This window comes from Cydia fagiglandana, chromosome 23 (genome assembly GCF_963556715.1).
Source record: "Cydia fagiglandana chromosome 23, ilCydFagi1.1, whole genome shotgun sequence".
NCBI classification, from domain to species: domain Eukaryota; kingdom Metazoa; phylum Arthropoda; class Insecta; order Lepidoptera; family Tortricidae; genus Cydia; species Cydia fagiglandana.
The window spans coordinates 8,696,014-8,720,912 of record NC_085954.1 but is presented as its reverse complement, the minus strand read 5'-3'; the positions used below and the strand labels follow the sequence as shown (position 1 = coordinate 8,720,912).

Genomic DNA, 24,899 nt, shown 5'->3' with positions numbered 1-24,899 from the left:
TACTGCCATCTATCGACACACGACTATAACTCAAAATAAACACGTATAAAATATCAAAAAAAATAATTTATTATTTTTATATCATTTTGATCCATGTTCATTCACTCATATTTATGTGTTAAAATTGTTAAATATGATACGGTGTCACGCCATCTAGCCGAGCATAGGCTGAAGGTGTGTGCGGCATCTATCCGAGAATGACTTTTTCTTGAATTCCGAGGCACGTTTTTTCCTTAGACTTTATTCATCTTATACGAAGTTGTACATATATTACTTACTCTGTGGCAATAGGAACGTTATAAGGGGTCACCCATTAATTACATCACACTTTTAGGGGGAGGGAGGGAGTCAATAAAATGTGACATATTGTGACATGGGGGAGGGGGGAGACACAAACTTATTTAAATTATTTTATTCGCTGTAAATTTAAATAACAAGTTTTTAAAACGATAATCGTTTTTATTCGTTTAATTTTCTTTCCTAAGCAGTTTTGGGTTACAAAATTACTAATATTTATATTGTCAAAATATTTTGATAAAATATTAATAATACTTAGGTGCTCACTTAATTCGATTCGGCGATTTCGTAGAAAAAATGTGACGTCACACTAGGGGGGAGGGGTTTGCCAAATGTTACCAAGTGTGACAAGGAGGGGGGGAGGGGTAAAAAAACCTAGAAATACGTGTGACGTAATTAATGGATGACCCCTAAGGTCATAAAGACCTAATGTCAGGTGATAAACGGTGACCTTTGACCTGGGACCGTGTACGAATACAGACGATATGACTACTAAAGCTTCCAAGTCGTTATGACTAGGGGAGACCGAGGTGAGTTGTGACAGAGGAGAGTTGTGACATTGTCGAATTTTGGAATCTAATGACTGTTAGCGAGCTCGCAACAGTGTGCGTATGTTAGCTCGCAACTTGAACTAACATCATCATTGGCCACAGCATCTTTGCAGATGATAGTTGCAGCGACTAAAGAAAGTATTTTGAGGAGGTAGTCTACAGTCTACATCGACTGCGATGACTGTATAGACCAATGGCCGATCGGCATTTCTTGCCGCATCGATCACAGACGTGTCTTGACTCCTGGGGTGGTCCAGCAGCTCTGCGATTTCGTTTCTGCCTGAGTTGGTCCAGCCAGAGCTCGTCATGCTTTGTCATGCCTTCCCGCAGTTTACGACGCCACTCCGGTCTCATCTCCGCGCGTTCCTCCCAACAGTCAGCTGGAATGCCGAAGCCATTCATGTCGCGTTTACAGGAGTCCTTGAAACGCAGTACGGGTCGACCAACCGGTCTCTTAGCTTCGGCAATCTGTCCGAGCATGACTTCACGTGGCAATCTGTCAGGGTCCATTCTATGAACGTGTCCCAGCCAACGGAGTCGTCTCTGTTTCAGCATGGCCGTTATGCTGTTGCATTTGGTCTTTGAAAGAACAGCTTCATTAGTTACCCGATCCTTGTAGGTTACTCCTAATATGGTTCGGAGACAACGCATGTGAAATGCGTTTAGACGACGTTCCTGCTTGGAGTAGGTGGTCCACGTTTCTGAAGCGTACAGCAGGATACTAAGAACGCAGGCTTGATAAACGTGAACCTTGGTGGACATGGTAAGTCTGTTGTTAGTCCAAACTCGTTTTGAGAGTTTGCCGAAAGTTGTTGCAGCTCTTTCAATGCGAGTATCTATCTCCTTGTTGTTGCAGAGATTTGATGTCGTGGTGGATCCAAGGTAACAGAAATGATCGACAGACTGAAGCGTTACTTGATCGAGGGTAATTGCTGGTGATACATCGGCGCCCTGAACCATTATAACAGTTTTCTTTGTGTTCACGCTCATTGAAAAAGATCGGCATGCATGACTAAACCTGTTAATCAGCTCTTGCAGTTCTTCCTCTGAGTTGGCGACAAGTGCAGCATCATCAGCATACAGCAGTTCCCGGGCTAACACATCATACCGCTTCGTAGTTGATTTTAGGAGGTTAATGTTGAATAGCTTCCCATCCTTTCTCGTATGCAAATGCACTCCGACATCGCATTGATCAAAAGCTGCTCTGAGGAGAGCCGAGAAGAAAATTCCAAAGAGCGTTGGCGCCAAAACGCAACCTTGCCTTACACCGCGCCTCATGTCAAAAGCCGCCGATGAATCACCATCAAACATCACAGTACCTTTCATGTTTTCGTGAAACGCACGTATCAGAGACAGTAGAGTTGGGGGACACCCGAGCCGGACTAGAACATCGTAGAGTCCCTGTCTGCTGACCGTATCAAACGCCTTGTTAAGGTCTACAAATGCCATATATAAGGGAGTACGGTGTTCACGACATTTTTCTTGAAGCTGACGGAGGGTGAATATCATGTCGGATGTGGATCTGCCAGCTCTGAATCCGCACTGGGACTCCGGGTAGATTCTAGCTGCAAGAACTTCGAGCTTCTTCAGAACTACCTTGGCGAATGCTTTGCCAGCGATGCTCAATAGTGAAATCCCTCTATAGTTGTTACAGTCACCTCTGTCGCCTTTTCCCTTATATAGCGTAACAATGTGAGCATCACGCATGTCTTGAGGTATCGTACCCTCCTCCCAACACTTCAATAGGATCTTGTATAGAGGTAACGACACACATTTCAGTTTGATAACTGACAAACGCGCGCTATTGCGATCTAGTTTTTAGTTAATAGATTCCAAAAAATCGACAATGTCACAACTCACCTCGGTCTCCCCTACCGAGGCTTGATGTCTATGTGCAAGGTCCGGGTCCGGGCCTGATCTTTCGGCGCTTCGTTTTCTATGGAAAGCATCACGTGATCACCGGTCATCGGTCATAGCGAATCATTGTAATGCATTATAATCATTGCATTGTAATGCGATGTGTTGGACCTATGTTGTCTTAAATAAACGGATTTATTTTTATTATTATTATAGAAAAGTAAGCGCCAGAAGCTCCGGCCCGGACCCGGTCTTACATGGAGTCACGTGATCACCGGTCATCGGTCATAGCGAATCATTGTAATGCATTATAATCATTGCATTGTAATGCGATGTGTTGGACCTATGTTGTCTTAAATAAACGGATTTATTTTTATTATTATTATAGAAAAGTAAGCGCCAGAAGCTCCGGCCCGGACCCGGTCTTACATGGAGTCATCCTTTAAGCATTTCAATGACGCGTTGCAGTTGGTTATAATAATAACGGCCCGATTCTAACTTTAAGATAAGTCAATTAATAGATCTGGAAACGATATGGATTAGATATGTCAGTGTCAAACAAGTGTTAAAATTGATGTTTCTTCAAACAAAAACGTCACTTTTGACACTACATAGTTTGACACTGACATATCCAATCCATATCGTTTCAATATCTAGTATTTGACGTATCTCATTGTTCGAATACGGCTGTAAGTCATCGGTATGACTCTCGCTAGACCAGGCCGTGCCGGAGCCGAGGCATCCGACATGTCATTATTTATGACGTTTCATTGGTCACGTGGTGCTTTTCATAGAAAACGAAGCCCACCCCCGGCCCGGTCTAACCTCCCTCAGGTTAGACCGGGCCGGGTCAGGTTAGATCCGGATTTTGAAATAGACATCTATTAGATATCTTTTAGACATCACCAAGATACGATAACGATATGTTTAAGATCTAACCTGTCAAATTTGACATTTGCGCGATTCTGGAGATACTCTTGAACGATTTCCACAGGATATGACTTAGAGATCCAATTCACATCTAATAGATATCTTCCTCTATTTAACGTAAAAGTGACATTGGTTGCCCGAATTGCGCTGCAAATGAGAACTAGTTGATATCTTAACTACAACGTATCTAGAAACGATCTAGTACGTGTCGTCTCCTGTGAATATCTTGAAGTTCGAATACAGCAGTAAGTCATTCTTTAAGCATTTATTTATTTATTTAATTCAGGCAACAAGGCCCATATTACAAATACCTTACAGACTAACATACATATGTATTTTATAAACTTAAAACTAAACACTATTTAGAAGACAAAACGGCGTGGCTCCGTTGCGTCGGCTGCTCTTGTGTCGGATTCGGCAGTTTGCCCCGGAACCTCCGAAACACGACACCTTTCGGCCAGAAGTCGGCGCACTCGATGGTCCCCTGCAGCGGTCGCGGCACGCGCACCACAAAAGAGTTGAAGTGCACGTAGTGGCGCGATCGAAGCTGGAACACCCTCAGCGTGTAGCCGGTCTTCTGGTGTACATACTCCACCACTTCAGCAGCCGTGGCGGTATAATGCATTTCAATGACGCGTTGCAGTTGATTATAAGATTTATAAGTCATCGACTTGGAGCGTATCTATCACGCCAACAAATCGAATCAATTCATTACAGTCTTATCTATTCGCAAATAACTAATTATCTCAACTAACTCAGTTATCTCCGGTCCCAGTGTGCCTCATGGATTTACTGAAGGCGGTTATTCTCATCTCTATTTTGAGGAAATGTCAGCCATACAAAGGTTCCCCTCATGTTCCGGAGTTCGCGAAAAATGATCCGTTTTTGGAGCCGCCGCTGGATCCAAAATTAAAGGTATTTTTTTAAGTAACTACTTATTCATGCATATGCAATATAAGTATATACCTACAGTCAGACCCCTAGTGTACATTTTATACGATAGCGTGACGACCGTTCGCGTTTGTATTATGACTATTTTTGTATGAGATTTTGAACAGCGCGCCAAGCGGGACGTTTTGGAAACTCAAAATCCCATACAAAATGACACTTAACGCAAACGCGTATGTCAAGTCACGCTATCGAATGTAATTTACACTAGGGATACTGTATGACCCCCATGTCTATACTATACTATAGCTAGAGATGCCCCGAATAGTGGTTTTGACCGAATACCGAATATTCGGCCCCTCTCTCGGCCGAAGCGCCGAATATTCGGGATGTCCTGCGAACATTTTGATGATTGCTAAGATATATTTTTTGTTGAACAGAATTAATGAATATAGTTATAGGTACCTATTCAATCAAATCAGACTGCTCAAAAAAGGATCTCCGTATTTTACAACTTTCCAAGAATACATTTTACTATTGAATACATGTATATACCTAATTTTTAGTTATTTTATTGTGTAATTTTTCTTTTTAGGTAGGTGCAATATCGGTATTCGGCCGAACAGTAGGCAACACTCGGCCGAGTACCGAATATTCGGCAAAGTGGCCGAATGCCGAACAGTTGCCGAATATTCGTGGCATCTCTACTATATATACTACCTTTTAATTATCCTAATGTAAACATAAAATGAAGTACAACATCGGTAAGACGTTTAAAATTTCACGATTAAACTTTACGGTCGTAGCCACGTGGAAGGCATTATGAAATTATTATGCGTACACCAGTCAAGAAGGGTATATATAATATCCTATTCAATGGCGCAGGTATTATATAAAGTTATATTAAACATTTTAATAATATACCAAATGTATATACCCAGATTTATTAATACAAAGTGAAAAAAAAACTAAACGTTAAAATTATAACAAATTTTAAAACTATTTAAACTTATAAGTAAAAATTGCTTCCCTGGTCACCTTCATCAGTTATGGTGGCCAGAAGGCTGGCAGCGTTACCTTTTTGGATGGCCAGGCTTATCCCCTGACCAAGGTAGCTGCCAGCCCTGACCTCCGGTCACCTGAGGTGTCCATTCCTTAAAGAAGCTTTTTTGCTAGGCCCCCGTAGATATTAAACTCTGAGATCCATGTACAGTTTTTATTGCCTACAAAGAGGGAAATAATGTTAGGCGAAATATAGAAGCTATTAAGGATGACTCACGCTAGACCGGGCCGTGCCCGGCCGGGGCGTCCGACATGTCATTTTCGCTTCGATCTCGGACTGTCTAGAACACAAAATGACTAGTGTAATATTTTGCCTATATCCCTTTTAGTCTACATCGCAAACGGTCTAGAACACAAAATGACCACATATAGGTAGGTTAGGTTCGTTAGGTTTCTTCAAACGGCCGAAAGCCAAACAGCACAGAAATAGGAGCCCCGCGGCAGCGGGGCTCCGTCGACATCGCTAACGTAAAGATAAACCGACGAAATGTAGGTAAATAAAGGACTAAATAATTGTAGTCATTTTGTGTTCTAGTCTAGACCGTTTGCGATGTAGACTAAAAGGGATATAGGAAAAATATTACACTAGTCATTTTGTGTTCTAGACCGTCCGAGACCAACCCTTATTTTCTATGACGGCTGATCGATGCATGATCACGTGGAGCTTTCCATAGAAAACGAAGCGCCGGAAGCTCCCAGCCCGGTCTAGCGTCCTTAGTATAACACGTAACAACAACAGACAACACAACAACAACACAAGCACAACAGAACGGTAACAAGTTGGTGGAAGCTGGGAGTAGCTCGTCAAGAAGGGTGTTGACCTAAGTAATAACCACTTCCTTACTCAGTTAATTAATTTCGTAGCTTTGTTAGTATATTTGGAAGTATGATCCTTTTACAAATACGCACAATGTGTTCCTAATTCTAGTATTTATTTTGCAAGTACCTTAGTAACTATAAAACTTTGATTTTGATAACAAATAAGAAAATTTCCTAAGAAAATAACGACGTAAATAGGTATAGAGCAAGTGCGGAAAGAGAAGAGTTGTGTAATGTAAGAGAACCCAGGATACATTCTATTCTCCCTCCGCACAGACCAAAGTATACTTACTGTTGACTTCATTTAAAGCACCGTATTGACTTACCCAATTCCCAGTCTCAGACCAATAAGCAGTCCCCAATAGTCCCCGTAAAAGGTTTACATGATACCTCTTGCGTTTTAAGTTCCCATTTGTATCCGGTTTCCATAAAACGAGTACTCTTTGATATCACACCGCCAGAGTTACCCATTTACAAGTTCACAACGACTGGTGAAACTTCGAATAAAAATAAATGAGCGGTCCACGGGCAAAACAAGGGACATAATTTATTAAAAATGTTCGATTATAGGTTAACTGTTCAAATAGCTAACTTTTTGCACTTTGTGTCACCTTGTTATTCGCTAGGTGCGCGACTGGTGCTGTCCTCATTTTGTTGGTTTAGTAAAATTAGTTCCAACGGCTGCCGCTAGCATTAATGTGCGACAGTCCATAAGAGTGACATTCCATTTCCAAATGCAGCTGCAATACTGTTCATTTTACTATGGAAATTGACAGTGACAGCGACGCGTTTCCATAGTAAAATGAACAGTATTGCAGCTGCAGTTGGAAATGGAATGTCACTTTAAGACTACGTGTATTTGTGACAGTCAGCGTCACTTCTCCCTCCACCGACTTCGTACCTTTCCAATTTAAAAAAATCTTCAAGTTGTATTCTCCATATACTCCTATCTACCTACCTATTCACCGAATAGCAACTGGTACCCAAATATCAAATGATACCTACACTACCTACACTGTATTTAGTACATAAGTTCCGAAATACTCATTGGTACGAGCCGGGGTTTAATTTTATTAAACTTGCAACCTCCGGATTGAAAGTCGTACGCTCTTACCGTTAGGCCAACAGCGCTTCGAACATCGACATTCGAAATTCGAATTTCTATTTGCCTGCGTAACCTTTGAAGCCCCGTTTGAGGATTCAAGTGTAATTTGGAAATCCATAAAAAAACTGGCATTTCTCGACATCCCCTTATACATGAGGCCTTAAACTTGACATGTATATCAGAATTGTCAGACACAAATGGCATTGGCATCTAACAATCCCCGACAGGCTGTTGCAATTGAGCCATTCGAGAGACACATTTGATCCAATTGTTTCCGTTTCTTTTTTCATCATATTCTATCGTCATTACAGCCATTGGAATTTGGATTTTATTACATAAGATTAAGGGACATAATTGAGTGAAGTTTTAATGGCTGTTATGACTATTGTGTGATGAAGAGATTCTCGGATTCCGTTGAAGATTTCCTGGATTTGTTTTACCTATATGTTGTGAATTGTTCATAAAAGATCTTTAAAAAGTGGGTGTACGTTTTTAAAGGGCATGGCATAACTCTATACATTATTTAAGTTTCTATTGCCATTTACTATCAACTATTGTGTAGTTATAGTTATAGAAGTTTGTATAGGGTCAGGTAGCTCTGTAAATGTCTGTACACTAAAGTGCAATCAAAACGGGTCACCATCGGGCTTTAATCGCTCCCGAGTGTATAATTTCACTACAGACTACCGTATAATTTTTGGTACCTAATTAGAAATTCACAAGTTACCTCAACTGCTTAAGTTAACATTGTATTGGGAACCCTAATTAAAGCAAGGGTCTAAGATTTGTGTTCCTGTTAACTTACAAGTTAGGGTTCGAGAATTATGCTCACACTATGAAGTTCACATCACTAATGGATTAAATGTCTATAGTTTATACCGGGTGGGCCGGTAACACGAGCAATATCCGAGCCGTATCGCACGTGACCTTCCATACAAAAAGAGAAAACGTTTTTCCACTACAAAATTTTTCCATTCTCCATGATTTTTTTTGTATGTTATGGACACATTAAAGAACTAGGTTTATAGGTTATCGTTTTTTCAATATTTGCATTACAAAAAAAATATTTAAAAAAAGAGAAACCTATGAACTATGAACCTAGAATATATGAGTCGCTTAACTTCAAACTCGGGTAAATCCATCTGTCAAATTATGCGATTTTGAAAAGGTAATAGGGTAGATATTTGCTGAGAGGGTCAAATGGATTTACCCGAGTTTGAACTTAAGGGACACTTATTATGCTGAAGCGATCGACATTAAAATCAAAGTGATATGTTAAGATTTATCCTGTTAACGTTTTATCCTGAAATGGATTTTTTTTAAATGTACCTTTTATCAGTAGCTAATATATGTAATTCCCTCTTCATTTGTGTTTTGTTTTCGGAAAACATCATTCGGTAAACTGGCTTATGAAGATCAAACAATTAATGGCATTATTCGATATTTACGAAGTTTCTTTTTGGATACAAAAATATTTTCTTTCTGTATATAAAAACAACTAAAGCCGCATAACAATTCAGAGCTAAATGTAATTTACTAGTGAGAGTTTGTGGATTTCCACATTTCAATGTACACAAGTCTTTGATCTTTTTTCAATAGGTTGCCCGTTCAATCGAAACTCGGGTAGAAACATGATCAAAAATAGCCTCAAAGCGTTTTTCTTAAAGGTCTTCGCTTTTTTAAGGAATATTTACTCTGTACTCTTATGGCCTCTTGCACCATTCCGCTAACCCGAGGTTAACCGGTTAAACCTGGAGTTACCATGGTTACCAGTACAATTTGAAACAGACATTTAACGGTTTAACCGTTTAACCCCGGGTGAGTATGTACAAGATACAACTCAATGCCCTGTCTACAAACGATATTTTTTTATGATTTGGTTAAAATCTTCGTATTATCCAGCCTTTCTCTTAATGTAACAAAAATTTTAACCCCTAACCCAAAAGAAGTTATGTTTGACCGCTAATGTGTGTGTGTATGTTAGCTTTTTTTTCGTGGCACCGTCTGTATTATATCATAAGATTCCACAAGACTTTCGTTTTAATGAGGAACTTAGTACATTTTAGAAGTAGGCGGAAACGAAAAGTGAGAGTAGGACAAACAATAATAGCGCTTTCTTTGCTACCTACTTAAAGTTCCGTAAGATCATCCCGTTCGCTCATTTCCCCCCACCCCCCATGTCTTATGCAGTAGATTCTATAGGGAGTGTGCATGATCCTATAGGGAGGCAGCACAGGAGCCGTTAGATTTTTGGCGCTAGGCGTAAATGTGAAGTTTATGCTTCCGATGTAGCCCACAAGATGGCACCAGAAACCGTACAAGACCGGTAGATGGTAGCACATCCTATGGAAATGTACATATTTATGTTTCCGATTCAGGCCCCAAGATGGCAGACCCTCCAACGCGCACGGTCCCTTATACAAGCCTTCTTGAACTTACCGTGGGGCATAGTCAATTTGTGTAAAAATGTCCTATAATATTTTTTTATTTATTTATATTCATGCTTTAATTCTGTTGTTTTTTTAGGGTTGGCTTCCATTTGTAAAGAGCGATGACCATGCATACGATGATTACTATAATAACGGCTACAATAAACCAGTAAGTGATGCTAGGTGATACATAGGTATTTTTAAATATTAAGGGGCTAACGCAAATTGAAGTATGTAACCACAGAATAAATACTTACTACGTACTACCTAATAATACGTACAGAAAGGACACTTCCTACAAAACCGATGTTTGACAGCGATTCAGGGACAAATCATGCTGGCACTATCAATTTCGGCTATTTAGGGTTGTCACAATTCAAGTCATTATCTTATCTGTGGTCGTGCACGCAAAGGGAAAGGGACGTCAATTTGTGTCAACCCTAATAATTGCTCGGAGCAATGCTGAGCCGAACCGAGAAAGAACGAAAGGAGGACTGCCCCAATGATGTAGGTACCTAAGAATATTGAATAAGTAGTAAGAATGCTTACAATTTTTACTTATATATAATATAGTATTTTTAAAACTGATAGATGTCAGTTCAGTACAATATTTGGCATTTTTAGGTTATATCTCGCCATAATCAGTTATAAAACATCTCTATTTGTTTGGAATTGTTTTGGTATCACCCAGTTTCATCCATATGGGTCGTCCCATTCGTTTTTCGTCAAGTTCTAAAATTAGTCCTATTCTGCTTTCGTCATCCATTCTACATTCGTCACAATCATCGGTGGCTTTCAATGTAGAATGAGTGACGAAAGCAGAATAGGACTAATTTAAGAACTTGACGAAAAACGAATGGGACGACCCAGAACGATACTATCCATATTCCTATAAGCTCCATACTTGACTCCGCAGTTGGCATATACTGTTTAACATTATTTAATAAAAAAATATTTTTTTTATAGAGAAAGCCACCACCACCACCGGAACCGGAAGGGGCCGATAATATCCGTGATTTAGTAAGATTGCTCACTTATTGATTTTACCATACATTTAGATTAACTTTGGATTCGCATTTATTTGGGTAACTTCAAAAAACCTGAAAGGTGCGAGTCGGACTCGCCCAACGATTGTTATGAAGAATAAGAAGAAAGTATTTATTAGCACAAATCTATCTTAAATTTATCTTGGCTAAGGGGCTGTCCATAAATTACGTCATCGATATTTGACGACTTTTGACCCCCCCCCCCCCTATAATCATCCAAAAATCATGCTTCTAATGACCCCATTTCCTCCTATTTCATGCTACCGTCATCCGATGTCCAGACCCCCCCCCCTAATTTGAAATGTCGTAATTTATGAATAGCCCCTAAGGTCCGATACCTACGAAAAAGGCTTAGGGCATTTAATAACCGGAGTCGCCTTTAAGCCCCTCTGCCGAAAAACTGCACTATTGTGCAAATTTTTGTATGGACTGACGTTTATCTGACATGGCTATTCGTATTGAATAATTTTACGGTTTAGACTCACTTGTTAAGTACTCGTTACATGTTTCGGAGAGCCTAGGTCTCCTTTCTCAAGCACTAACAGTGCGAGCAGCGTTCACGACGGCCGTGTATCGATAGAAGTGAGTCTAAACCGTAAAATTATTCAATGTTAGTATTTTTGGGCGTTTTCAGAAATAAATATAGAAAACCTGATTCTTTCACATCTTCGGACGCTCTTGGGCTCATTCTACTCAGAATCGACAGCATTCTCCATCCCACCATTAAAAAAAGATGTCGCAAAATGTCCATTCCATTACGTCACGTTTTAGTACGAAAATTTTTTTCACTTGTATGTGCGTGACTTAGTGGTATGTACAATTTTCATACAAATTTTTGGGACATTTTATTTTATCATCAGAATTGAATATGCTAGTGATTCTGAGTTGCAAACAAATGATGATGGGGACAAAACAGCCTACAAAGAGGCGAAGAAAGACGCAAAGAGAGCGGTGGCACAAGCAAAGGCCAGCTCAGAAAACAACATCTACGCCAAACTCGAAGCAGCCAAAAACGACCGAGAAATCTTCAAAATAGCAAAATGCAGAAACAATAACACCAAAGATGTAAAGACCATAAAGTACACCAAAAATGAAAACGGCCAACTACTCACAGTTAACAAGCAAATCCAGGATAGATGGAGGGAATATTACTCACAGTTGCTCAATGTAGTCGGTGTTCTAAGGTCCACCACCTTGCATTTTGGAGACAAAGCAAACCGCTTGAAACAGGTGTTCCTGGGGGTGATCTGAGCCAATTAAGCCCGGTTGCCAAGAGGTTCCCCCCAGCAGGTGGGCAGGGGAGGGGGGGGAAAATTGCCTCCGGCGCGCCTCACTCTAAGCTTTATATCTGCATACATCTCGCAACTATATCAAGTTTGGTGTCTTTTTCGTGTAATACGAGGATGAAGAATTCATTTCTGTGCCTAAATTTTTACTCACCCATACAAAAAAATCGAAAAATTCAAAAATCAAAAAAAATCTTCTCACTTTTTTTTTCGAAAATCCTCTACAAAATTAAAACTATAAGGATTATCTCTAGAAAAAAAATACCTGCGAATAGCCCAGTTATCATACTATATAGAATAGTAATCATGTCAAACATTTTTCCTTTATAAATCTGTAAAAAAAATGTTTTTTGTCGCGCGGCGTACCTGCATTGTAAGAGCGGTATGCAGCTTTTAGGATTTTTAAGTATGTTTAGATGATTTCTGATAAGTTGTTATTCTTCTGATTGTAGATTACATTAACAAATTACTTCTGGAAGTGATATATATTATATACAAATATAAATTAAATATATAAATAAAGATGTTGGGCAAACTTTTGCCAGTATAGTTATTATAAATGTGATAAAATTAAAATGGTTAGGTTAGGTTAGGTTACAAAAAAATTCAGATTAAATTAAGATATTTATCTATTTTTCGCAATTGCCACTGCATGCACATAGGTCCGCGCCCACGTTCGCTTACCTACCCCCTCCCTCCAACTGTCAGAGAGCGCGAGCGCCACTGCACTGGGCTGCAACCGTGAAAATCGAACGATCGAGTGCCATCCGCACGTAAATTATTCCGAACGAACCAACTCGTCCTTACCGCGAAACTCTTTCGTTTCGGCTTACGTCTTTCGAATCCATAGAATTGACCAATGTGAATGAAATGAACGAACCTAACGTTAAGTGTGCATCACACTTCACATCCCACCCAAGGGTTAAGGGTTATATTTCCCACGTATGGTACTTCAAACACATTCACAAACAGGCGGCTAATGGGCAGAAGCTTCCTCCTCCTCCCTTATTGTCTACATTCGAAAAGATTTAGTCAGACCAAGATATTAAGCAATTTTTATAGCACATACGTGCAAATGTTATTTAAATTCATAATTTCATAGAAGTTTGAAGTTTAAAATACGCTTGCATGTCTATGCTATAAAAACCGCTGCATACTTATCTTGCTCTCACTCTAATGTCATTTACATATTATTGACTAATTGACTATGTTTATTTGCACATACAAGAGTAAGAAATAACCTAGCTAACCTTGTAAAATTATTTATCATAGGTACGTTTTTAACCGATTCGGTGCGGATGGCACGACAGGCGTGTCATCAATGATTTCAACGTGTGGCGCATGACACGACAGGCGTGCCATCATATTCTATGGTGTAAGGCACGCCTGTCGTGTCATGAAATAATTGTTCACCGCCACAGCCAAAAGTTTTCAAAGTTTACACAATTCAGGTATAACATTTAGATTTTTACATTACAAGATTTACACTTCATCTTAATAATCTGCCTGCCATAAAAGTTTAAATGCAGAAAGAACGAAGAAGTACACAAATCTGCGAACAACTCAAATTGTTTTGATTAAATATTTTGATTTGTTTTTTAAGTAGTTACACTACTGCATATAAATTACAAACTTAAATATTTGTCACATGTAATGAATTAAAGAAAAAACAGAATCATTAGCTTTACCACTTTTTCTTTAATACGACATCTATTTAAGTTTATAACAAAATATTAGTAAAAGTCACCGCTGTTAATTTCAACAGCAGTCTTAATTTAAAAGGACGGAGTTAAAAGTGATTATAATGTAAGTAACTTAATCCTCTTATAATAAAATCTAATTTAAATAACTTGATGACAGACCTGACTTAGTAACACTGTAATGAAGTCATGGTCATCCGTTTGAATCCCGGCAATATTTATTTATGTGATGAGCACAGATCTGTTTCTGAGTCATGGGTCTGTGTTTTCCATGTGTGTATCTATTATATATTATATCACAACACAAACTTTCTTGAGCTTATTGTGGGGCTTTGTCAATTTGGGTAAGATTGTCCCATAACATTTATATTTATATTATTAAATTAATATCTTCTGTATGATAGGTACACAAATATATTATTTTAATTAGATACTGACAGACACTGCAAAGCTTCCCATGAAGTTAGAACTTTGAAAATTTGAAACATACATCTTACAATGTTTTAGACCTTTTATTGTGAATGTTAAATGTTTTGAATCTAAAACGTATACCTTATCGAACAGGGTCCTACAGCTATTCCGTCGTGGAGGTGGAAATATGCCGCGTGGTATTTACAAACTCCGCGTCCAGAATTTTCACTTAGCGGAATTTTTCCCGCATTAGGCAGTTATACGAGCGGCTTGTTGCCGGGTTTCTTCAGCCCGGTTCTCTTGCGACATAAACATTTCTGTTATTCACAAACAAACAGTACAATTTCACTCAGCACAGCACAATCAACTATACTAATAAGATACACGAAGGGCATGATACATGATTATGACAGTTGTGAAATTCCCAGGTCATGAAATTGAAAAAATAAGAGCACTGCTTTGAAACCGCGAGTTGATCGAGCATAATCCCCAAATATCTATTTAATAATCCCGCAGCAGTCCTCAAAAACTGAGGACATTCAAAATAATTGCAAAGTACTGGGCGGATTCACTGCCACAAAAACGGAATAAAAAGCTGAAAGGTGAGTTATCTGGCAGCACTGTGATAAACGAAATAACAACGTTAGCTCTTGAGGTAACGTGTGTTTTGACAGTTCTTTACGAATTTCGTGCTGTCAAAAACTCCGAAAATTCCGTTTCGCGGTAGGTCTATGGAACGATATTCGATCCATAATCGTCTTTCGAACGGGCCGCTCGATGACGGCTGTCTTCGCGGTAAGAAAACGTGTTATAGCTGTCGTTTTTGCCCGCAATTGACGATTTTTGGTATTGGCGGTAGCCCCCCTGTATAGTAGGTAGACAACTCATTCTGCATAGGATAATCCAATATTCAGATATATCGTATTTTAATCCCCTTTTTTTTAAATATTTACTTTCTGTACCTACCTGCGTATGTAGAATAAAGTTTTAAAGCGAACGCGTGCCTAAACTAAATGCGAGTAGGTACCTACTTCAGCACGGTACGCCGCGCGACACAAAACATTTTTTTTACAGAATTATAAAAAAAAATGTTTGACATGTTTACTATTCTATATAGTATGATAACTGGGCTATTCACATGTATTTTTTTTCTAGAGATAATCCTCATAGTTTTAATTTTGTAGAGGATTTTCGAAAAAAAAAGTGAGAAGACTTTTTTTGATTTTTGAATTTCTCGATTTTTTTGTATGGGTGAGTAAAAATTTAGGCACAGAAATGAATTCTTCATCCTCGTATTACACGAAAAAGACACCAAACTTGATATAGTTGCGAGATGTATGCAGATATAAAGCTTAGAGTGAGGCGCGCCGGAGGCAATTTCCCCCCCTCCCCTGCCCACCTGCTGGGGGGAACCTCTTGGCAACCGGGCTTAATCGGCTCAGATCACCCCCAGGAACATCTGTTCCAAGCGGTTTGCTTTGTCTCCAAAGTGCAAGGTCCCCTTAGAAAACGGGACCTTAGAACTTCTACTAATGAAACATATCCTAGCTTAGACCCCCCCAAACCGCCGTTACCGATCGCGGGACCAATACCCTGTATAACACCAGAAGAGACACAAATCGCTATTCGAGCAATGGCTAATAACAAAGCGACCGGTCCAGACAGTATACCCACTGAATTATGGAAGAAATTGGGGGCGGATGGAGTAGTATTCCTGACAAACCTCTTCAACAAAATTCTGACTGATGGAATGCCGGACGAATGGAGGAACAATCTTTTGGTTCCATTCTAAAAAATAAAGGGGATGTTAGACTCTGTGGAAACTACAGGGCAATAAAACTAATCCCACATACCCTGAAGATATGGGAACGCATCATATGTAATCGATTACTCCAACTGGCAGAAGTAACAGAAAACCAGTGCGGCTTCGTCGCAGGTAAATCGACCACTGACGCCATCCACACAGTCAGAATTTTAATGGAACAGTATAGGGACAACAAGACTGACCTACATATGGTTTTCATCGATCTGGAAAAGGCGTACGACCGAGTTCCACGGAAGTTGATTTGGCAAGCCATGCAAGCGCACAACATACCAGAGCATTACGTGAATGTTGTGAGAGACATGTACTTAAACGTCAAAACAAAAGTGCGCTGCGCAGCCGGAACGAGCGAAGAATTTGAAGTCCAGGTCGGCGTTCATCAAGGCTCAGTATTGAGTCCCTTCTTGTTTAACCTGGTTATGAACCATCTAACAGCCAGCTTGCAGCAAGCACCGCCGTGGAACCTACTATACGCAGACGACATCGTTTTGATCAGCGAAAACGCAAACAACCTACTTAGAAGTAATTCTAGAAAATTGGAGGACAGCACTGGAATCAGCTGGGCTACGTATCAGTAGACCAAAGACTGAATACCTTCACTGTAACTTTAGCGGCGTTAGTAGCCTTGACACCATTAAACTACAGCACACCCCACTAAAAAGGTAGACAGCTTTAAATATCTTGGCTCAGTTATTAGCAGCGATGGATCTATAGATGCTGACATAACCCACCGAATAAACACAGGATGGATGAAGTGGAAGGAGCTGTCGGGAGTGCTGTGTGACAAAAGAATGCCGGTGCACATCAAGGGTAAAGTGTACAAGGCTGCAGTGCGTCCAGCTATGTTATATGGGGCAGAGTGCTGGCCTTTAAAGAAACAACAGGAAAATAAGCTGCACACTGCGGAAATGAGAATGCTGCGTTGGGCAGGTGGTGTGACATTACTGGATCGCGTACGAAACTTACACATACGAGGCAGTTTCAGAGTAAAACCTATCCCTGACAAACTGGAAGAAACCCGACTCAGATGGTATGGTTACGTCATGCGGCGACCACCTGACCACATGACACAGAAATTGCTACACATTTACCCACCGCCGTCGACGAGGCGAGGAAGACCCCGACAAACATGGATGGTCACTATAAATAGGGACTTAAATAAATCAAAAATACCAGCCCAGACGACCCGGGACAGACAGTCCTGGCGAAGAATTACTAGGAGAGCCGACCCCAAATGATGGGATTAAGGCTAGGAAGAAGAAGAAGAGTGATTCTGAGTTGAAAGAACCCAAAAACACCGGGATCTGTGAGAATCGGGTTTTCGATATTTATTTCTGAAAACGCCCTTCTCACAGTTTAAATTCGATTATGGCTATTTGTACTTTACGTATAAATCATGTACAAATAGCCATATATTTGCCGTGCCGTGCCTTCTCCGCAAATATCGGCAGACTGTTTTGTACATCCGAGGCATCTCCAGTTATTAAATGCTCTAAGGAAAAAGGGCAACTTGAGTGGGGTGATTAAGTGCATTAATTGAACATTAAGTGCCAGCGATGTTAAGTGGCGTTTGATGGCGATCATATTAAGTGATATGAAATATGAGATTATGACTACAGTTAGGATAGGTACCTACGTGCGGTCTGGTTCACAAACATCTTTACTAGCCAACGTTCTAAAATAAAATAATTGAATTTAAACTGTTGTGAGACATACTAACATTGAATAATTTTACGGTTTAGACTCACTTGTCAGCGTGCGATGCGGCGAGCCGCAGTACGCGATAAACGGCCATCGTAAACGCTGCTCGCACTGTTAGTGCTTGAGAAAGGAGACCTAGGCTCTCCGAAATATGTCGCGCGGGTGACTAAAAACAAGTGAATCTAAACCGTAAAATTATTCAATAAAATATAGAATTTACTTGACCTTATTGTCAGTGTCTCAAAGCGTGTAGGTATATTTATTATTTTCACCACACCAGCGGGTAAAGGTTCTCTAAGATTCTCTTGATACTTCAAAAACTGATAAGAAAGTTGCAATTTATCCACAGGAGGGGTAAAGTAATTAATTATGTATTTAGATGCTTTTGAGTTGTTTCCTCATTTTGGCTGGTGAAATTGACTTACAATCATCACATGGGGTAATAATTGACCGTAGTTATGCAGAAAACGACCAACTCAATTTGTTTTATCAATGCAGAATGCGACCAAAGCTATTGAGTTAGGGTGTAAGTCACTTTGACAAATATATAAAGTTGGTCGCTTTCTACAGAACTACGGTCAATTTAACTTGTTGGTTGTTTCAGTATTCCACATTAAATGAATTGGATAAGGTGGGTATTTTATATTAAATACCCATAAGCGGCGCAAGGCCGCACTGGCAGGATCGCCATGTGGTGTGGCACGTAAAGACAAATACTATCTGAGGAGTATAGGTTCTCAAGTCAAATATACTTTATTCATGTAGGTCTAGCAACAAGCACTTATGAATGGTAAATTACATATATATTATCTTAAGCTAATTATCAGAGCAATTTATTGATGTTAATATTATTATTCGGATCAAATTTATTCTGATATATATTATGATACTTATGCTAGGGTTTATATAGGGTAGGGGAGGTAAGGGACCATTGCGCAGTCAGGAGGCTCAGGCACTCCCTTGTAATAAGTCCTGATTTACAAGGGGGTGCCCGAGCCTCCCGACTGCCCAAAGGTCCCCTATCTCCCCTACATGAGAGAGAGTGTGCGTGTCATATATGGTGCATACTACACAATATTTTGGACAAATTTGTACCTAAGAGTCTAACCAAGATGACATTCGGACATCGACAAACACCATACGAAAAGAACATATCGGGATGACAGATGCTACGAAAAATCACGTGACTATTTGCATATGTCGGCGGCCGATCGTAAGATCAGGCAGGTCGTAATGTTCCTGTGTAATATTTTGACGATAGTCTCATTAAACCAATATATATAGGTAGGATAGGTTCAGATGCCCGAAGGGCAAACTGCCCAGAAATAGGAGCCCCGCGTAGTGGGGCTCCGTCGATTCAGGGAACGAGTCAAAGATTTTTTACGTTTCACGATATGCCTAGGAATTTCACGATATGCCTGATCTTACGATCGGCCGCCGACACATATATTATTTGTTGTTTCGATTGGCGTTTTTCTATCACGGTTATTATCTTATTGGCTCGATCTAAGATACTCATGGCAATTCTTTTAGTGGGTAGAATTTCGGCAGGAAAGATCATTTTTGCGGGTAAGTTCTTTTATTATTATTTATTAATATTAATAACTTTTTAATTTTTGCACCCTTCGTTTGTATTTTCAATATGAAATCCTTATGGTTAGGTATTTCTTTTGGGTAATGATAATAATCACCTTCGAGCAACACGGAAGGGAGGCGGCATTCGCACTATTTCCCCTCTGCCGACGTACAAGATTAGCGCGTCAATATAATCTATCGCGGGTAATAAAACTAGTTGCACTTGGATTTTTCACTAGACCGAGTCCAGACGCGCGCGTGAACACTGCTGCACAAAAATGCCTGTTTGCTCGGTTGTTTGTTATAAAAAGAGGTCGGGGACATCAAATTTACAAAAAGAAAGTGTTACATTCGACATGTAATATTTTTTTTTACATATCATACGTTTAATTACATTTAAATACAATTATTATATTTTAGTCTCAAGTAATTGTTGGATTTATCGATTTTGCTCGCTCAGTACAAATTGCGGATCGGTCGAGCGACAAATCCGACTTCTCATCTCTCAGAATACAATGACATACTTCAACGAAAATGTGTTAGTGTGCGTGTTGTGACACTAGTCACTCGTCCGTACACAAAAAGAGATCGAGGTTTGCAAGATTTGTCTTTGACGTGTGTCATTTTCTATGTATTTGTGTCGTCATTACAGAGGGCCTACCGCAAACCACGTTCGACGTGTTGCCACCCTGTCACACTTACGTATAAATTTACAAGTGCCATAGAGAGGCAACACGTCGAACGTGGTTCGCGGTAGGGCCTTTGATTGGATTTTGTATGTAAGTGTGTGAGAAGTGCGACTGTGTGCACCTTCCCCCCGCGAAAAATGGCAGAATGATTTGTACGGTGAGATATCGCTTGGGCCCCTCCCTTCCGATGTGTCGGAAGCCGGTGTTGCTCGAAGATAATCACCATCTGTGGGGTTTGAAAGGGTAAGGCCAAAAAGAATAAATAATATAGAGGGGTCCTGTCATTGTAAATTTTGTAGTCACAGTAAATTTACTGCCATCTATCGACACATGACTAAAACTCATAATGAAAAATAATAAAATTATCGAAAAAATGTATATATATGGATAAATGATTTTATTATTTTTATATCATTTTGATCCATGTTCATTCACTGATATCTATGTTAAAATTGTTAAAAATGAAACGGTGTCGCGCGCCATCTAGCCGTGCATAGGCTAAAGGTGTGTGCGTCATCTATCCGAGAATGACTTGTTCTTGATTTCCGAGGCACTTTTTTTTCTTAGACTTTATTCATCTTATACGAAGTTACATATGTCTTTGGTAAGGCGTTAGCTTTTACTTAGTATCAGCAAGCGCCGCTTTAAGGAAATTACCAATTGTGTACTGTTTTAGAAAAAAAAATTGTTGAATGTTGACGGAATTTTCCGTATGACGGAATTTTCCGTATGACGGAATTTCCCGTATGACGGAATATCCCGTATGACGGAATTGGCCGCATTGAACTTACGCAGAAGCCGCTGACTCGCTCTTACACCGGAGTAAAGGATGACTCACGCTAGACCGGGCCAGGCCCGGGCCAAGGCGTCCGACAGGTCATTTTCTATGACGGCTGATCGGTGATCACGTGATGCTTTCCATAGAAAACGAAGCACTGGAAGCTCCGGCCCGGCCCTGGCCCGGTCTACCGTGAGTCATCCTTAACGTGCGAATTTATATCAGTGTGATAACCGCGTTATAAGCCATTAATAACATGATTATATCATTGATTTCGTTACAAAGAAGGTCAAAATAAATAATAATAACTATTTACTTACAGGAAAAATACGCCGATAGTCCTAAGGACGAGTACCATGTACGTATTATACAAATTATCGCAAAATATTCTTATTATATTCATATTTAATTACACAAACGGGTCTATCGCGATATAATTTCATTGTTTTTACCTTAAGTTCCGACGTTAGACCCGTTTGTGTACCTAATTAAATATGTGCACAAAACGCGAGAGTTTAAAGTGTTATATTATTACCTAATTTTCCATTTCAAATATATTTGATATATTATAAATCTGTTGACGTATGAGTCGATTTTTACTCGAGTATAATCGATTTGGAGGTTTTAGTTACTTTTCATCACACTCGCTCAGTAAATGTGGAATTGCACGCAGGTTTAGCGGGAGTTATAGAAAAAGCGTTTTCCCTAGGGACTTATGAATTTTCTAGTGCCATAATTAACAGTTTTTTGTCTTTATAGGTACATACTTAATTTTTGTATCGCAAGTGTGATGAAAAACGGGGCGTAATAATATTGCAAACTCGAGTCTCGACTCGAGTCGCTCCGGCAAGCCGTCGCGATTTAACTTACTCTCGTTTGCAATATTTTAATTACGCCCCATGTTGCAAAATGTACTATTTTACAAGCTTGCAAGCAAGGAACTCTGTGATAAAACAAAGCAACCTAATTGTATTTGGGGTTTTTAGAATTGTCTCGATGAGTATTAGTTGCCTGTGGAAAGAAAAGTACAGTCAGCGATAAAAATTTGTGCCAAAAATTGAATTTAGCCGTAAACTTATTCTTTCGTATGACATATATTTCAGTTTATTGTTTTGTTATTTTATTTCAGAAAGAACTTCTGAAAAACGAATTAAACGTAAGTTCTCGCCCGGATACTTAGACGTTTTTTAGGGTTTCGTACCCAAAGGGTAAAAACCTATTACTAAGACTCCGCTGTCCGTCTGTCTGTCTTTCACCAGGCTGTATCTCATGAACCGTGATAGCTAGACAGTTGAAATTTTCACGGATGATGTATTTCTGTTGCCGCTATAACAACAAATACTCACTAAAAAGTACGGAAGGCAAACGGCGCGATTCGAGAAATGAATTAGAGATTAACGAGATACGATATTGTAAAGATATGTGACGTCCCACGGGTAAAGGTACCTTATGGCGGTTGGCGCTTACGCTATTATTAATATCGCTCCAATATTATTGCGGTGCTATGCGACGTAAGCGCTAGCCACCATAAGGTACCTTTTGCCATGGAACGTCACATATCGTTACTATTTCATATTTAGTGCATCTCTAATTAATTTTCCGAATCGAGCCGAAAGAATACTAAAAAGCACCGAGCGCGAGGCCGAGGGCAGTGGGCGATTCCGACTCGCACTTGGCCAGTTTTTTGTTGAAGAAATGTCACTTTTGGCACTGACAGATCGGTTTCGTACCTGTGACTTCTTGTAAGCATTGTTCGAATAGGACCATTCGAAACTTAATAGAAATCTTAATATTTATTGACTCGATGCTGATTTATGTAAAAAAACTGGGCAAGTGCGAGTCGGAACGAAGGGTTCCGTACCATAATGCAAAAAAGGCAAAAAGAAAAAAACGGTCACCCATCCAAGTACTGACCCCGCCCGACGTTGCTTAACTTCGGTCAAAAATCACGTTTGTTGTATGGGAGCCCCACTTAAATCTTTATTTTATTATGTTTTTAGTATTTGTTGTTAAGCCCGCTCCACACTCGTGCGCGAATCGCGGCGCGAAGCCGCGAACGCGAGTCTGGAGTCGATTTCGTATATCAGCGAACTAGACTCCACACTCGCGTTCGCGGCTTCGCCCGCGATTCACGCGCATAGTCTGGAGGGCGCTTTATAGCGGCAACAGAAATACATCATCTGTGAAAATTTCAACTGTCTAGCTATCACGGTTCGTGAGATACAGCCTGGTGACAGATGGACGGACGGACGGACGGACGGACGGACGGACAGCAGAGTCCTAGTAATAGAGTCCCGTTTTACCCTTTGGGTACGGAACCCTAAAAAAGATGTGCCTATATATTTGACAATTACGTATTGAAGTGAAAACTTCTTTAGCGGCTCTGTGCACTTTTGTGAAGGGGAAAAAAATGTTAAATCGCGACAGGTAAGATTCGTGAGACGTGACGTCACGTGTCCGTCACACGTGACCTGATCGAAAAACTGTTACAATATCACTGAGTTTATCTTTAATGATTTTTTTGTGTGTGTTTAGGAATGGGCGGGGCAATTGAAGAACCAGCACGCCCGTGAGGTGTGGGAAAAAGAACAAAGGGTACCTCGAGTTTTTTACTAAAATTTAATTTTTTAACAAGCAGAAACATGTGCTAATGATGCTACTATTTAAGCTTGGAATAAATTTAAAAGTGGAAACGTTACTGTCTTGGGTGAGACTTGAACTTATGGCCTCTGGATCGATACTCCAGCGCTCTACCATCTGAGCCACCAAGACCTCATCCTTAGCATGTCTTAGCATGTCTTGGGTGAGTTCAATGTAATGTAATGCAATCCTTTCTGAGTTCTTGGCAATGTATCAAATATAATACATAACAGTTTCATGTAAGGTTCTGTGTATTAAATGTTTTTAAATTCGAACGCATTGTAAATATTTATGCACTAACAGATAGTAAATGCATCAAAATATAGATTATGGAAAAATATATACGAGTCAAAACGTAGAACTTCGCTTCGCTTCGGTCAACTAATCTAAGAAATAAATGCAAAACTTCCAGTGGGAACCGAAATCTGTTGTTTCCGTGGCGCCATACAGTAATTTTCCACTTTTAAATTTATTGTTCTAAAGTTTATTTACCTTAATTTGGGTGAATTGCGAAATATTTGTACATAGTTAAGTACCTGTAATTAGTCTAAAGTTAATTGATTCCACTGTGTTACTGCAGTTACAGCCATTTAGGTATATTTAAGTTAGATGTATGAAAGTGTGTTAGCGTATGCTATAGACTTACCTATATGTGTATAAATTAAGTACAATACAATTTACATAGTTACCTACACGGAAGAAAGAATGAGTGCGCCGCGTTCTGACACTTCTGACCTATAAGTAGTTAATTTTCGTAACACAAATGAATCAATTAAGACTAATCACAGCTTCAATTCTTTTGCAATTCACTCCTATTTATGGTATGATCATGTTAACACGCATTTAGGACCAAATCAAAGTATTAAAATGATTTCCAGCTTGCTGGGAATTAATTATTCAAAACGCTTTATATGGATCTAATTTGATTGGCCTATGAGATGATGATAATTAAACTTAACAACCATTTTTCAGTCTATCCCAAGAAAGCCGATGCTACCAAGTGCTGGGGTAGGTACAATTTTATTAGATTAAGTATATAAGATCATAACCTCTAGCCACCCAGAGACCTATAAAAAGGTCTCCTATTCTATTCTAATTTGAACTTTCTGTTGACAAAATAAAATTTATTTTTGCTCGGCAAGGTTTGACACGGCCGGCTAGAGGATAATTATGGTTTTGACCGGTTTAAACTAGTCGGCAGTGACTCTGCCTATTTATTATTTTATTTATTTATTTATTAACATAAAAATATACATCTTATAAAATTACAGTGTCCCACAAAACAGTTATCACGGTTTGACTGTGGGTTCGTG

The 24,899-nt window shown here is 39.6% G+C and overlaps 1 long non-coding RNA gene across 1 annotated transcript; it reads left to right on the top strand.

Moving 5' to 3' along the window:
- The first annotated feature begins 4,421 nt into the window (after positions 1-4,421).
- LOC134675961 (uncharacterized) lies at positions 4,422-18,535 on the top strand. Its single transcript, XR_010099833.1, has 4 exons — positions 4,422-4,550; positions 10,036-10,107; positions 10,905-10,958; positions 18,509-18,535. It is a non-coding gene; the product is annotated as an uncharacterized LOC134675961 (long non-coding RNA).
- The last annotated feature ends 6,364 nt before the right edge of the window (positions 18,536-24,899 follow it).